This window comes from Chiloscyllium plagiosum, chromosome 4, assembly GCF_004010195.1.
Source record: "Chiloscyllium plagiosum isolate BGI_BamShark_2017 chromosome 4, ASM401019v2, whole genome shotgun sequence".
Classification (NCBI taxonomy): Eukaryota; Metazoa; Chordata; class Chondrichthyes; order Orectolobiformes; family Hemiscylliidae; genus Chiloscyllium; species Chiloscyllium plagiosum.
The window spans coordinates 77,139,098-77,155,545 of NC_057713.1; the positions used below are offsets into that span (position 1 = coordinate 77,139,098).

The window sequence follows — 16,448 nt, forward strand, 5'->3', positions numbered from 1 at the left end:
TGTGGCTGCCAGACAAGAAACATGGTCGTGTGCCGCCAAAAGAATGTCATCCACATACTGGATCAATATGACCCCCGTTGGGAGTGACAGGTCCTTCAGCTGCTGTTTCAGTACCTGATTAAACACCCCCAGTGACAAAATGAACCCTTGAGGGACTCTTGTATAACGTAGTTGTTGGCCTTTATAGGTAAACGAGAAAATGTCCCTCAAATGATCAGCTAAGGGCAAACAGAAGAACGCGTTGGCCAGATCAATGCACGAGAACCACTTATGGTCAGGGGTCAGCACAGACATTGCAGTGTAGGGGTTCGGAACTGGAACTGTTGGAGTGGAAACAACACAATTGATCCGTCTGAGATCATGCGCCATCCTATATCTACCTGTATCCTGCTTCTTTACCGGTAGAATGGGGGTGTTCCAAGCTGACTGGGAGGGTTCTAGCACCCCTGCTGCTAACAATCCTTCAATTGTGACGGCAATGCCGGCTTCAGCCTCTGGTTTGTGTGAATATTGTCTCTGCCAAATTGGTGCATGGTCAATTAAATCGAATGTGATTGGTGTGACGTGTTTGCAGTGACCAATGTCCGTTGAACCTGAGGTATCTGGCAGAGTGTCAAGCATCGCTGCAGCCTGTGGATGGTCTGTTTTTTCCCTGCCATGAAACCTTTCAATCTGCCTATGTTCCAGCAGTACCTTGTCAGTTGTCCTGTACATAATTCTATAGGCTTCCTCTGATGGTGAATATTATAAACCGGGTAGCTGAGTCCAAACCCAATCAGTTAGCGCCATCAAACGTTTGGACCTAGGTCCCAGATCCTTGGCCTGATATTTAGCATGCACGGCCAATGTGACATGAGGTATAGCTTCTTCAGACATCTCATACCATTCCAACTGTTCTGCAGTCAGTTCAACAACACCCGCCACACCTTCTTTACCTATCAGAATACAACTAGAGGAAATATCCCATTGAGTCCCTTCTAAGTGCTGATAGAATGCTTGCTGATAGATGTCATTATCATCTCTATCATAATACAGGGTAACATGAATGGGATCTGCAGGAGGAATATTGACCCTTTCTTTCCCTTCATGTGCTCTTCAACTTCTAATTTAGCTTGCTCTTCTGCTTTTCCTAAAAACAGTGACAATTTCTCCCTCTCCTCACCTTTAGGGACTTTGCCCTGTTGTTGTAATTCGTCCCAAATCTTATCATTATCAAATTCCCCTTCCATTTTACGTATTTTTGTTTTAATCCTCCCGTCTAGCAGTCAATTGGTTTGGATATAATATAACCGAGCAACTAACCCAATCAGAGACAAATCCAGTGGGCAGTCAGTTTGTATAGAGTACACCCGAGCAACTGACCCTTTCAGCGAGCTTTATCAGCAGTGTCATTGTTATCACCGTTAGGTTTCCATTGCCGACTCTCTCTCGCTGAGACACCACCGTCCCTGTCTTCAAGACACTACTGGTTTTTCTGCCACCCTCCGTACATTCCCCAATATAAGCTTTAAAACATAAAACACAATCATACACCACAATTTGTGAGTGTTGCTTTTATGAGATCCTGCTCAATGGACTTTAAACCTCCTCACATTTATGTACCTTGTTGCTTTTATGGGGACTCTAACCCCACGGGACTTTAAACCTGTACGTATTAAGCTTTGTTGCTTTTATGGGGACTCTAACCCCAAGGGACTTTAAACCCGTACGTACCTTGTTGCTTTTTGGGGGACTCTAACCCCAAGGGACTTTAAACCTGTACATACTATATCAATACTTTATCTACTTACTATTACTAGGACACTTGCAGTATAATGACAACAATCAATTTGGTATCTCCAATTGCAGAACTTCGATATAAACAGGCGTCTGCTCACCCTTTTTTATGCGGTGCCGCTTGTTGTTGTAATCAGACGTCAGTTGTCCATTGTTTCTATTTTTCTCTCTTTTCCATCACTTCTCCATCTTCATCACGTCGGGGTCACCAAATTGTCGGACTTTGGCTCAATCTACCAACTTACTTTCCTCTATGTGTGAGCCAAGTCCTGCGTGTTCTTTAAATGAAGCAATAGGAGAAGATATTCGGTCTCACACTTTTAGCTTATTTTAGCAGTAAGTGGATAAAGTATACAGAGCTCTGGGTCTAGACCTTCCGTCCCTGACAAACAGCAGAGTGTGTCAGTTCACAAAGTCTGACCCCTATCCTGCCCCTGACCCAGTCTTTTATACAGTACAAAACGTCATGTAATCACAGAACATTGTGCAAGCATTGAGGTGTGGTTGTCTTCTTGATTGACTGTTGACCTGACTCCATTCTCCGCCTTCTCGCGTTCCCGAATATCTGACCCCATGTGACCTCCTGATGTACTCAGTACTTTTCCACTGTCTGTTCGTACATACAAGGGTTACACTAAACACTGCGCTAGTTAATGGTTAAGTATAACATTGTATTATAAGTACTGAAACAAATATATCATTAAAGGCTTTTGAATGCCTCAAACTAAGCCATATATTTACAAATCTCATAAAAAGTTAAGACATAAGAGCCCATGGTGGGAGAGGTAATATGTTGATATGTTTAGAGAATTGGTTAATGGGCAGGAAACAGTGAAAAGGTTCAAGAGGTTCATTTTTAGGTTGGTGACTTGTGACCAGTAGGGTTCCACAGGAATCAGGGATGGGACTGCAACTGTTTACTATTAATGACTTCAAGGAGGAAAGTTAATATATTATAGCCAAATTTACAGACAAACCAAAAATAGTTGGAAAAGCATGCTGTTAGAGAGATGCAAATAATATGAGAGACTTTGATAGGACTAGTAAGTGAGCAAAAAAATTTGGCAAATGTAGAATAATGTGGAATAAATGTGAATTTGTTAACTTTGGAAGGGGAAATAAAAGCATAGACAGTGATTTAAATGGAGAAACCTGCAGAAATTTGTAACATAAAGAGACTTGGGTGTATTTGCGTATGGTCAAGAGATGAGGGACTTCAGTTATGTGACAGGATTGGAAATGTTCAGTTGTTTTACTTAGCACTGTGAGGGCTAGGCAGCGATAGATAGAGGTGTTCAAAATCATAAAATAGGAGATATAAATCTCAGCAGTTTCTCTTAATAGAAGGGTATAAACCAGAGGACACAGATATAAGATTACTGGCACTTGTATCGGAGACAGCATGAGAAAATATTCTTTTACACCACAAGTTGGTGTGATCTGGAATTCACTGTCTGAAACGGTGATGATAGCAGATCAAAGCAGTAACATAGAAATGACAATTGGATAAATACTTGAAAAAGTCCACTACTGAAAGTGAAAGAACAGTTAGCCGGAATAAATGTAGTCCCTGTCGTTTCTCTTCCAAGTTTCTCGTTACTGATATCTTTCATTCATTCAACATTTTTCAATAAAAAGATTACAGTTTTATAATTAGAATTAGTTTTATTGAGAAGGACTCATATGAGCACAATGAAAATTTCACAAACCACCATCTTGCGTACAAGGGTACTTCTGTCCAAAATCTTAGGCACAAAGCAATAAAAAATGAAACAAGGTTTAAAAGTTAAACATTGCAGTCCTGCCTACTAAAAACTACAAAAACAACAAATATAGTTAAAACTTCACCACTGCAATCTGTTAACACACAGCCATGCAGGGCTTGCACTCCTCACAAGGGCTTGACCTCCCCAACTCCAGACTTGGCCTCGACTCATTCCCGGGTTGTCTGCTTTCTCCGACTGATACTTTGTATCACCACTGCTTCAAAATGTCTGCTCCCATTCTGACTGTCTGCCACCTCAGGTTGTCTCCAACACAGAAGCAACTGTCTGCACTCACTGCCAGCCACCTCAGGCTACTTGTTCCCACTCTCACTGCCAGTCACCTCGGGCTGCCTGCTCCCACTCTCACTGCCAGTCACCTCGGGTTGCCTGTACCCACTCTCACTGCCAGTCACTCGGGCTGCCTGTACCCACTCTCACTGCCAGTCACCCCGGGGCTTCCTGTTCCCACTCTCACTGCCAGAGACCCCGGGGCTGCCTGTACCCACTCTCACTGCCAGTCATCTTGTGCTGCTTGTTTCCACTCTCACTGCCAGTCACCCCGGGGCTGCCTGTTCCCACTCTCACTGCCAGTCACCCTGGGGCTGCCTGTTCCCACTCTCACTGCCAAAGACCCCGGGGCTGCGTGTTCCCACTCTCTCTGCTAGTGACCCCGCGCTGCCTGTATCCACTCTCACTGACAGGCGCCTTGGGCTGCCTGTTCCCACTCTCACTGACAAGTGCCTCAGGCTGCCTGTATCCACTCTCGCTGCCAGTGACCCCGTGCTGCCTGTTCCCACTCTCACTGCCAGTCACCTCGGGCGGCCTGTTCCCACTTTCACTGCCAGTCACCTCGGGCGGCCTGTTCCCACTCTCACTGCTAGTCACTGGGGCTGCCTGTTCCCTCTCTCACTGCCAGAGACCCCCGGGCTGCGTGTTCCCACTCTCTCTGCCAGTGACCCCGCGCTGCCTGTATCCACTCTCACTGCCAGTCACCTTGGGTGGCCTGTTCCCACTCTCACTGACAAGCGCCTCAGGCTGCCTGTATCCACTCTCGCTGCCAGTGACCCCGCACTGCCTGTTCCCACTCTCACTGCCAGTCACCTCGGGCTGCTTATTCCCACTTTCGCTGTCAGTGACCCCGGGACTGCCTGTTCCCACTTTCACTGTCAGAGACCCCGGGGCTGCCTGTTCCCACTCTCACTATCAGTGACCCTGGGGTTGCCTGTTCCCACCCTCACTTTCAGTGACCCCGGGGCTGCCTGTTCCCACTCTCACTGCCAATCACCCCAGGCTGCCTGTTCCAACCTCATTGCCAATCACCCCAGGCTGCCTGTTCCCACTCTCACTGACAGGTGCCTCAGGCTGCCTGTATCCACTCTCACTGCCAGTCACCTCGGCCTGCCTGTTCCCACTCTCACTGCCAGGCACCTCGGGCTGCCTGTTCCCACTCTCACTGCGAGTGACCCCGGGGCTACCTGCTCCCTCTCTCACTGCCAGTCACCTCGGGCTGCCTGTACCCACTCTCACTGCCAGTCATCTTGGCCTGCCTGTACCTACTCTCACTGCCAGTTGCTCGGGCTGCCTGTACCCACTCTCACTGCCAGGCACCTCGGGCTACCTGTTCCCACTCTCACTGCCAGTCATCTTGGCCTTCCTGTACCCACTTTCACTGCCAGTGACCCCACGCTGCCTGTTCCCACTCTCACTGCCAGTGACCCTGGGGCTGCCTGTGCCCACTCTCACTGCCAGTGACCCCAGGGCTGCCTGCTCGCACTGTCACCAGCGGATGCCTTGGGATGACAGCCATCGACATTGGGGACATCTCTGCCCCTCCCTGCTCTGGGTTGATCACTTCCACTCTGCACAAACCCATGCCTCACATAAGTTAAGTTGATTAAACTAAGAAAAGAATGTTGTGAAAGAAGAAAAAAAGTGAAGTAGTCGGACCAGATGAGTGCCAAGCCGGAGCGTGCACACTGCACTGCTACTCTACCGCCATCTTGAGTGATACTGGAACTTACAAAATTACAACTTTGTGGTTGTACCAATACTACTTTGACTACAGTGGCTCATGAAGACAACTTGTTGTCAACTTTACAAGGACAATTCAAGACAGATAATATATCTTGGCATTGCCAATAATGCATAAACTTCATGGACAATTTGCAAATAATGCTTCGTGATTTCAGAAAGAAAAGTCATGAGAGAGTTATAACATGAGACTCCATAAACTATTCAAAGTCAAAAGTCATGCCACTGTCGCAGATGCACACTCCAACTCTGATAATCCTAAAGAATGCCATAGTAAAATAACTACAAAGTTGTCTCTTCCTTAAAATTCTGTCAGTTTTCTCTGGAACATGCAAAGGAAGGATGCACTTGTTAAATGATGTATTATCTTCAGATTGAAATGTTAGCACGTCCCACTCACTACAACAGTATAACTTGGGATCCATTCTGCTGATCAATGTCAATCTATGATTTGGTATCATATTATATCATATATATTATCCTGAGCAGGAATGCTGAATAAGAATGCTGGATTATTGCTGTCACATGTCTCCACGAAGCAATTTTCATCACAACATTTCACGAGACATCCACACACACATTATGATTGCTTGGGCTGCCCATGGCTGAAGCAGCACAAGATAACTGAACATGGTCCTCGATTGTTATAAAATAGCTGGGGAAGAAGTTTTAGCTGAAACAGCAGCTTACACAGCCCTCTGTTTCAAGTCGTTCTAAAAGCTAGAGTAATTACATGACTTCATAAAGGGAATATGTCCAGGGTAAATAATAGAGATAATGCACAAAGGATTCTGTGAAGTGTGTACAGTGAGCTCTGTTCACTGAAAAAGAAGTGGATACTTGTGCAGAAAATTAGGATGAAGCTACCTATAGTAGTATATTGTGTAATGTAGTAAAATCATAGCCATATAATGTATTCTATAGTGAAGTAATGTAACAAAATTTAGCCACCTATCAAGCATCGAAATAGACTTTTAAATATTCAGTCATTATGGGATTTAATTGCATTACTGTTAAAGTTCAGGCGAAGAAGATTGAAGAAGCCCCCTCTTTTCAGCAAAGGAGTGCTGTCTGGAATGTTGTTGAATAAGCTGCATTGTGAGGACCAACAATAATTGATAAGGGGGGTCTGGTAAGCAGATGAGATCATGATCATGACAGCCTTGAGCTGTCCATGCATTGATCATGGATTCCTGAAGAAGGGCTTATGCCCGAAACGTCGATTCTCCTGTTCCCTGGATGCTGCCTGACCTGCTGTGCTTTTCCAGCAACACATTTTCAGCTCAGTCACATAATTAACTTGATTAGATGTATATGTAATCAATTAATAATACAATTGGTTTGCAATAGCCAAGGCAGGCTAGAAACAACTGTCTCAATAGTATTTGCTTAATGGAGATTTCCCTGGAATGTCCAGAGGCTTTCTCCCTACCAATAAACTCCTTTATACTGGAAGTGGACCTGGGTGTTGAGTGATTCATCATAATGTAATACCGCCTTAGCTGTAAAAGGTTCAGAAAAATAGGTATAGTACTGGTTGGTCCAGTCTAATAATCCAGAGGTAAGAGTGTTCACATCCCATCATTTTGTTTTGAAAATATGAATTTGATTTAAACATTTTGAAATAATAAGTTGGTTTCAGTAAAAATGACCATTACATTTTCAGATGATGAGACATTCCTACTGGTTCATCTATGCCTTTTAGTGAAGAAAATTATCCTCACTAGATCTGGCCTACAGGTTACTCAAGCTCCATACCAATGATTGCTTTTCTCTTCTTACCTGAAATTTGGATGTTACTGGCAGGTTGTTGCCCCCCCCACACACACAACTACTTACACCAAATTCCCATGAAACTGATTGGTTATCTATATAATTGCTGAAGTCTGGAGTCACATGTCAGGTAAACCAAGAAAAGATGGCAGATTGTCTTTCCTAAAAGACATTATTGAATTAGGGACGTTTTAGAAAAATCAATGATGATTTTCTGTCACCATTACTAAGCCTATCATGATATTCCAAATTTATGGAATTCAATTTAAACTTGGTTCGATTTGAATCCTTGTCTCAGAAAATCATTCTGCAAGAGTAGATTGCTAGTCCAGTGATATTATCACTCCTTCAACATCTCACCACAATGACATTAAATGCCATTCAGTTGTCAGGGATGCTCAATAAATGCCAACGTTATCACGAATGTCCACAATTGTGATTGAATACGATTTCATTTTAAAACAAAGTGTTTGCTTGGATTTACCAAATCTGTCAGTCAAAAGTCCTGTGGATTGTTGTTGGGGTACGACTTTCACTCACTTGTCTCACTCTAGCCTAGCCTGGAAGTGTTCCTAGAAACAGGCTCATTATAAAAAACTGTGCCTGATTCCTAGTAGCATATATCTGGATCAGGGAAATTGTCCAGCTTGCATTTGGATGGGGTTTCAACAAATGTTGATGCAGCATTAGAATTAAAATTAGAATTAGAATTAGCTTTAAAGTCACTTGGACTCAAATGATTACATTGAAAAGTTTACAAGTGGCCAATATGGTGCCACCATAGGTACAAAGTTACCTGAGTACAGATTTTTACATACAAATTCTTAGAGAAAAACAAATTAGAAAAATAAAGAAATAAAAAGTCTAGCATTACAGATCATAGGAATGAATTGGAAAAATAAAGAAATAAATCGTTCAGAATAACAGTCTTTCACATCCAGTCCACGCCAGCACCTGGCCTCTAGTCCACACTGGGTCTTGACTCCAGACCACGCTGGGCTTCACCTCGAGGCTCTCAAGGCTGGGAGACTGCTTTGGAATCGTCTTGAGGATGTCCACGCTGAGGCCACACTGAACCCCACCCTCCTCACTTTGCTTTTCGATAATGAGTGTAGAATGTCATGTGATATAGGTACAATGCCAATGAATGTAAAAAAATTTGACCCATCAATGTGGTACAAGCAAATATTTTGTAGTAACTTGCACCAGACTCTAAGGCCTTTAAGTTTAAAATTTCCTGACTCTTCCTTCATAATATTACGCATCAAGTGTAGAAATCAATTCTTCCTCATACCTGGATTTGAAGACATTACTGATGGAAATTATATTAAATTATGTTATTTCATCTTTGAAATGTACTCAATGAGTTCAGTGACCTCTATCATTTCCAAGCAGAAATTCTAGGAGCAACAGCTGAGGATGGGAAATCGATGGAACAGCTTTCTTTACGTCACATTTCACAATCTTCCAAATCCATCTGTCCTGAAAATATCACCAAGAGAGGATTATCATTCATTCAAAAAATCCAGGCTCTGATCTGCTATAGAAAAGGCAAGAATGGAATTATGAACATATGACTGTATATACAAGGAACAAGCTTGCTCTGCCATTCAATAAGGTCATAGTTGATCTGATTTTAACCTCAGCTCAAGAATCCTAATATCTCTGTTAATCTTTCATCCCATTGGTACCTTCTTCTACCTTAAAATACTTAAAACTTCAGTGTCAATTTCCTTTTGAGGAAATGAATTCCAAAAGCTCACAACCCACCGAGAGAAAAAAGATGTTTTTTCATCTCTGTTTGAAAAGAACAAACCCTTATTTTTAAACTATGATCCTTAGTTCTAGGTTATCTCACACAGTAAAATATCCTTTCAATATCCACCCAGTCAAATATCCTCAGGATCTTTTATGTTTTATTTAAGTCACTCCTGACTCTTCCAAACTCCAGAAGATCCAAGTATTGCCTATCTAACCTTCTTTCATAAAGCAATTCCCTCATTCTAGATATCAGTCTAGTAAACCTTCTCTGAACTGTTTCCAATGCATTAGAATCATTCTGTAAGTACCATGACCAATATTGTGCACAGTACTCCAGTACAGTACTGTAGTACAGTAAGTACTACAGTATCACCAATGCCATAGCCTCCCTACTCTTGCATTCAATTCCCCTCACAATAAAACATAACATTCTATTCGGTTCCCTGATTACTTGCTTTATCTGCATATTCACCTTCTGTGATGTATGTACTAGAGCACCAGATTTCTCTGCACCTCAGAAATCTGAGACCTCTCACTAATTCTGAAGCTCTTGCATGCTGTGTCTAGGCAATAGTTTGCAGGATATGTATTTCTACCAAGGAATTTTGCTTGACAGGTTTATTGTGTAGTGATTTTTGAAGAGGTGTTTCTGATTCATAACACCAATGCCATTCCAGTAATTGACATGAAATTAAAAATGTGGTAAAGTAGGGACACTTTGCCCCTTTCCTTCAGAATCGCTTAACTACAAAATCTTGGCAGATGTGTGATAGAGTCAATACTTCTAATATATATCTCTGCATTTCAGTGACGCAGCTGCAAGCTTTTCTTCAATGTATTTGTCATTTGCAGTGATCTGTATTACAAAGAATATAATCTACTCTACCTTAATGCACAAGTCAAAAGGGAGCCATGTCTTAGCAAATGTAAAAGTTCATGTGGCAAAACAGAAACAGTGTTCACAGGCTATTGCGTTTGCAAAAGGACCTTACATAAAACATACCAGCCTAGGATTTCCAGTCCAGTGTTCCTCTGTCTTGTTGATAGATCTAAGACAATAGGGACTGAAACATACTGAGAGGCTGGATCCACATTGTCTCAATCTCTTATCCCTGTGTTTTTCAAAAGGTGTCCTCAGTGCAATAGCATGGTTGGTTCCTGTATGAATGGACATGTGTAAATCAGATTGCAAAGAGGAAAGCATGATTTTTCTGCCATTTTAACCCATTTTAATCTGTATCGGGATTGTTTGTTGCAGGAGATGACTGCAGTCAGTCTTGATTATGAAAGGCTCTTCTTTGGGTAGAAAAGCACTCAGCTGGGACAAGACCAAACAACTAACACATTGAGTTTATTTAGAATCCTCACAGTGTTGAAGCAGACCATTTGGCCCATTGAGTCCACAATGACTCTCCAAACAGCGTCCCACCTTAGGCCTGTGTTATAAAGGTGTAGGTGTGTACTGTACCTTTAAGAGAGAGTGAATGTTGACAAGGGCTTAATAAGCACAGAGTGTGCTGAAAAAATTAAAAATGCAACATTTGGCTGTGAAGAAAATAGCTGGAGCTAAGATGCTATATTACACAATAAATTCGAATTTGACCAATCAGTTTAAATTATGCCCAAAAATATCAAAATCCAATCAAATTTGAATTTTAATGTTTTGATAACATTAATTCAATGAGACGATCTGATGTTTAAGGAGATAAAAATTAGACATTTTGAGCAGTTAGCCAGAGCGGCAAAGAGCATCATACTGTCTACAGACCCTCTCTCTAAAAGGTAAATTGCTCTCTGAAAGGTTTCATATGAAATCTGTCCAGCAGAAGACCGTAGAAAGGACTACTCAGGAAAATCTGCAGAGGAAAATATACAGGCAGCTGGCTTATTATGAAATTTGATTTTTTTTAAATCAGGGTTTTTTTTATCAGATCAGTATATTGTTGTAGAGGTAGATACATTCACCAGACAAAGGAGGATTATAGTGTAGATAGTTGTTGTTTAATGTTCTCTTTTTTTCTTGGAGTTAAAGAATAAATTGTTAATTTTTTTCTTTAAATATTGGGATTTGGTATTTCTTTGTCAGTCATACTTTTACAGATTACGAGGCGAGGTGAGCTTTTCTGTGCGTCTGGTTTAAATTAGCAGAAAGAGAAAGTGAGGACTGCAGATGCTGGAGACCAGAGCTGAAAAATGTGGTGCTGGAAAAACACAGCAGGCCAGGCAGCATCCGAGGAGCAGGAGTATCGACGTTTCGGGCATAAGTCCTTCTTCAATTAGCTTAAATTAGCAGCAGCGTTGACCCTGTGTCATAACACCTGTAACCATGCATTTCCCATGGCTAACCCACTTAGGCTTTACATCCTTGGACACTTTGGGCAACTTAGCATGGCAAATCCACCTAACTACTGGCCTAGTCAATTACTAGAGTGAAATTTGGCTCGATTGACCACAAAAAGTAAATATGGTGAAATGTCACTGAAACATAAACACACAAGGCTTCAGGTTTAATTGAAACAATAGTACAGAAGCTTCTAACACACAAGAAAGAAAATCAAATAAAACAAATCGCTATCCACATAAAACACAGTTTAAAATATTTCAAATATCTGGCAAAACAAAATCCCATCCATTTTCCAAACACCTTCATTTTATTGTTAAGGAGAATCTAAAGAAATATTCAAATCTGTATGTCTAACTGTTTTTGTTCAGTTCCAGTCCTGTGACCTGCAAAGCCTTTTTGCTTTGATTCACACAACTCAGATTCTAGACTTTCTCAGCTTTGAATAGACAACTGCAAATTTATAAGTAAGCACATCTGATTAGAGGGTTACACAAACTGAAATCCTTATACTCAAGTAACTTTTTCCCTTAATTGGTATGAACAATTGAGAACTATTTTTGCACCCAAATTTTAGACAAGTTTTAGAACAGAATTCAAAAGCTTTTAATTATCTTTTAATAAAAAAAATGCTCTGTGTACCTTTTGATTTTATTCATTCCTGTTATAAACTCAACAATATAAATTAATTTCTATTGACACTCCAGCTGGTCTTCAGAAACACACAATCTAGGACACATATTGATTTATAATCATGTTTCTGAAAATGTAATTATTAAACTCCTTCACACAAGCAGACCAAGACAATATGCCAGTAATTTAAAATGCAAACACTACATTTTGGCCTTCTGAGGTCCGAAGGAAAATGAATACTGTACTCTGACTCTGCAGTTGATAGTGCTGAAATGATCTTGATGTTAGTGTTGTAGTGTTTCAAATTTCAGTATTCTTTGGAATTATTATTCTATTAATGTATACCAGTCAACCATCAATCACTATCATATGTAGTGTCTGCTCAAAATTCAAGATAGTCTAATATGGTCTGTATGCTGGCCATACTGTAATATAATATACTCTGAACTATTTATATTATTCTTCTGATTTTTCAGTCTCTCTGATTTCACTCAATTTTTGTGTGGTTGCTGACAATGCGGCTGTAAGTACCATAAAGTCCTTGACTTATTTCCCAAATTTAACATCACAGTTTTCTGGACTCTGTGAGATAGTGCATTTGCTCTGCATTGTTGTTTTCACTGAAAATATAATGTTTGAGTATAAAACATCACCAACTTTAATTTGAACTTTTGAATATTAGATAACATCACTTTAAGCTTTTTTGAATTTAATACTGTAACTAATGTTTAATGGTTTGTTTTTAATTAATGTACTTCAAAGCTGCTGCTCCCAAAACCTTCAGCTCTGTTCTCCAGGTCTGCATAGCTTTTTGCAGGATAGTTGAAGGACTTTCTTATTCATCCATAGTTCAGGATCAAGAACCAAAACTTCAGCTCGAGTATTTAATTTAAAGTGCATTGTATGACCTTCTACCATGGTATCTCAATTTGAATCTGTTACTTCACAATCTCTGTTTACTTTTCGGCTTTCCACTTTTGAGTGTTCTGCCCATTTTTGTTCTGCAGTCACATATGGTCTGAAAAAGCTTTGGCTTTTTATAACAAGGGCCTTGCAAGTCTTTGGAAAGGCAACTCCCATGAGTATGCCTTTTTTTGTTGTACTAGTAAAGGTTAGTCTGGGCTGCTGTTATTAATTGTTTTTCTTGCTGCACAGCTCTATTTTCCCTTATTAATGTCTGACAAATTTAACTGTGTATGGGATTTGGGACAAAGGCTGTCTCTTAGATTAGATTAGATTCCCTACAGTGTGGAAACAGCCAACAAGTCCACACCGACCCGTAACCCACCCAGACCCATTCTCCTACATTTACCCCTTCACCTAACACTACGGGCAATTTAGCGTGGTCAATTCACCTGACCTGCACTTTTTTGGATTGTGGGAGGAAACTGGAGTACCCGGAGGAAACCCACACAGACACGGGGAGAATGTGCAAACTCCACACAGAGAGTTGCCTGAGGCAGGAATTGAACCCAGGTCTCTGGCGCTGCGAGGCAGCAGTGCTAACCACTGTGCCACCGTGCCGCCCACCGTGTCTTCTGACTATTAATCGTTTTCCCTCCTGATCTTGGCTTTTCTAGTTAATCGAATTGCTTTCACCAGCCTCAAGTCTTCTCTAGACTGTAAGTTCTCTGATAATTCATCATCCAATACTCCAATAACTACTCTATTGTAAATTAGCTCCTCCTTCAGGTTAGTGTAGGCATTGGCTTTAAATATAAACCATTAATAAATGTGGTAAAAACAATGACTGCAGATGCTGGAAACCAGAGTCTAGATTAGAGTGGTGCTGGAAAAGCACAGCAGTTCAGGCAGCATCTGAGGAGCAGTAAAATCGATGTTTCGGGCAAAAGCCTAATAAATGTGTCAACACTTTCCCTGTGTTTCTGGCTACATACGTTTAATGCTGCACATTTCACAATGATGTTCTTGAGGAGACTAATGTATGTTTCCAATGCTCCAATAATTTTGACATGTGTGACTTTACCCTTATCAAACCCCTAGATAACTCGAATGTCATCTGCACAGGTAACCTTTATGTACAATGTGTACTGACATGCTTGCAATCTGCTTTACTGCCACAGGGCAAAAGTGAATAAATATCTTGTACCATTTTGGCCATAGTTCAGCTAAGGGTCTGTAACTGTTTTGAAGCACTCAGGTAAAGAAATAAGGATTTTTCTTTTGCCATCTTTCTTTTTTTAATCGCTGCAACCACATAATATTGTGTTGGTGGTTTGAAGTAGACTTAATAATTCCCAAAGACTATTGGTGACAACACTTTAACTTCAATGTAACATGTAGAGCTATGAGAACCCTCCCTTACTGTAGCTTTTGTTTTAGCTTAATCTCCTAGACCCTCAGATCATATGAATGCATGTCTATTCCTTCCACTGTATTGCAGACTTTTATAGTTAATCCATCATAAGACTTAATCTACATATTACTACACATTCTGGAAACTGATGCTCGAAACATCGACTCTCCTGCTCCTCGGATGCTGCCTGACCAGCTGTGCTTTTCCAGCACCACACCTTTTGACCCATACTACCTTGTGCCACATCTTTCTGCAACTATTCCACATACCTGCTTGAAAATAGCCCACAGCAGCTTCAGAAGGTATAAATAACTGCTTTCATTTAACTCTCCCCCCACCCACTCCAGTTACTGGGCCATGCCCTGGTTTAGCTGCTGTCAGGTGTTGTGAGTCCAAATTACCTCAACTCACATTTAGCACTTACATGCTGTTCACAACCATGAAAATCTTATCTGGGCGCCAGTAGTTAGTATTATTTACAGTACTGGGCTCTAACCTCATTCATGTATGGTATGCAAGAGACCATTTGTCACCTGTCAGACATATCAGTGAGTTTTAGCAATAGTACCACAAGTCAATCCTATTCTTGCTGTGCTCAAAGTTCTCACTTATTTTTTTCTCTAAATTAAAAATCACACAACACCAGGTTATAGTACAACAGGTTTATTTGGAAGCTCTAGCTTTCGAAGCGCTGCTCCTTCATTAGGTGTTTGTGGAGTATAAGATTGTAAGACACAGAATTTATAGCAAACGTTTACAGTGTGATGTAACTGAAATTAGATATTGAAAAAGACCTGGATTGTTTGTTAAGTCTCTCATCTTTCAGGATTACCATGTTGATTTCAGTTCTTTCATATGTAAATCGCAAAACTTTTTAAAAAGTTACATTCTCAAGTGAGCTTTAACAATTGGTTTCATGTCGACTCAGATGATGCATTTAAGGTGTGAGTTACCCTGTGTAAGACTGTCTGTGTCACAATGGTCAGACTGATTCTTATTGACATAATGGATTTACAGAATCTTACATGGATTCATGCAGGTTTTGAGCAAAATAAAATGTAATTCTGCAAGTACAAATTCACCCCATAAACTTATATGTGTATGTGTACATGTAGGTTTGTGTGTGGGGATGGGGGGTTATGAGTGTCTGTGAGAGTATGTGTGTGAGTGTAAAGAGGTGTAAGTCTGTGAGACAGAGCATGTGCGAGTCTGGGAATGTATGTGTGAGTGTATGAGAAAGGGTGTGCGTGAGTGTATGAAACTGTAGGAGTGTGTGTGTCTGTATGAATTTGTGTGTGTGTGTGTGTAGGACTGTGTGTGTATGCATCTGTCTGTCTGTGTGTATAGTGTGTGTGTGTGTGTATAATGTGTGTGCGCGTGTGTGTCTGTCTGTCTGTGTATAGTTCAATGGGGTCACCTGTAGTGCGACATGAACTCAAGGTGCCAGTTGAGGCCATCCCCATGAGTACTGAACTTGGCTATCAACCTCTGCTCGGCCACATTTTGTAGTTGTCTGTCCCGAAGTCCACCTTGGAGGATGGTCACCCGAAGGTCTGAGGTCAAATGTCCCAGACTGTTGAAATGTTCTCCGACTGGGAGGTAACACCTCTTTCTGTTGAATGTTATGCAGTGTCCATTCATCTGTTGCCATAGCCTTTGCTCGGTCTTACCAATGTACCATGCCTCAGGGCATCCTTGCCTGCAGCGTATGAGAAAGACAACATTGGCTGAGTCACATGTGTACCTGCCACAAACATGGTGGGAGGTGTCCCCATGTGTAATGGTGTCCATTCTGACAGACCTTCAACATCTTGCAGAGTCTACCATGACAAGGTTGTATGATGTTGTCTTGAAAGCCGGACAGTTTGCTACAAACAATAATCTGTTTGAGGTTTGGTGGTTGCTTAAAGGTGAAAAGTGGAGGTGTGGGGAAAGGTCTTGGTGAGGTGCTCATCCTCACTGATAATGTGTTGCAGGCTGCGAAGAACATGGTGTAGTTTTTTGGCTCCTGGGAAATACTGGACAATGAAGGGCAGCTTGTATCTGTCAC

At 41.3% G+C, this 16,448-nt stretch overlaps 1 long non-coding RNA gene across 1 annotated transcript; it reads right to left on the reverse strand.

Moving 5' to 3' along the window:
* Positions 1–2,104: 2,104 nt before the first annotated feature.
* On the reverse strand, positions 2,105–15,052 carry LOC122549573. Its single transcript, XR_006311584.1, has 3 exons — positions 15,037–15,052; positions 13,955–13,959; positions 2,105–2,359 (listed from the first exon to the last, which is right to left on the reverse strand). It is a non-coding gene; the product is annotated as an uncharacterized LOC122549573 (long non-coding RNA).
* Positions 15,053–16,448: the final 1,396 nt, after the last annotated feature.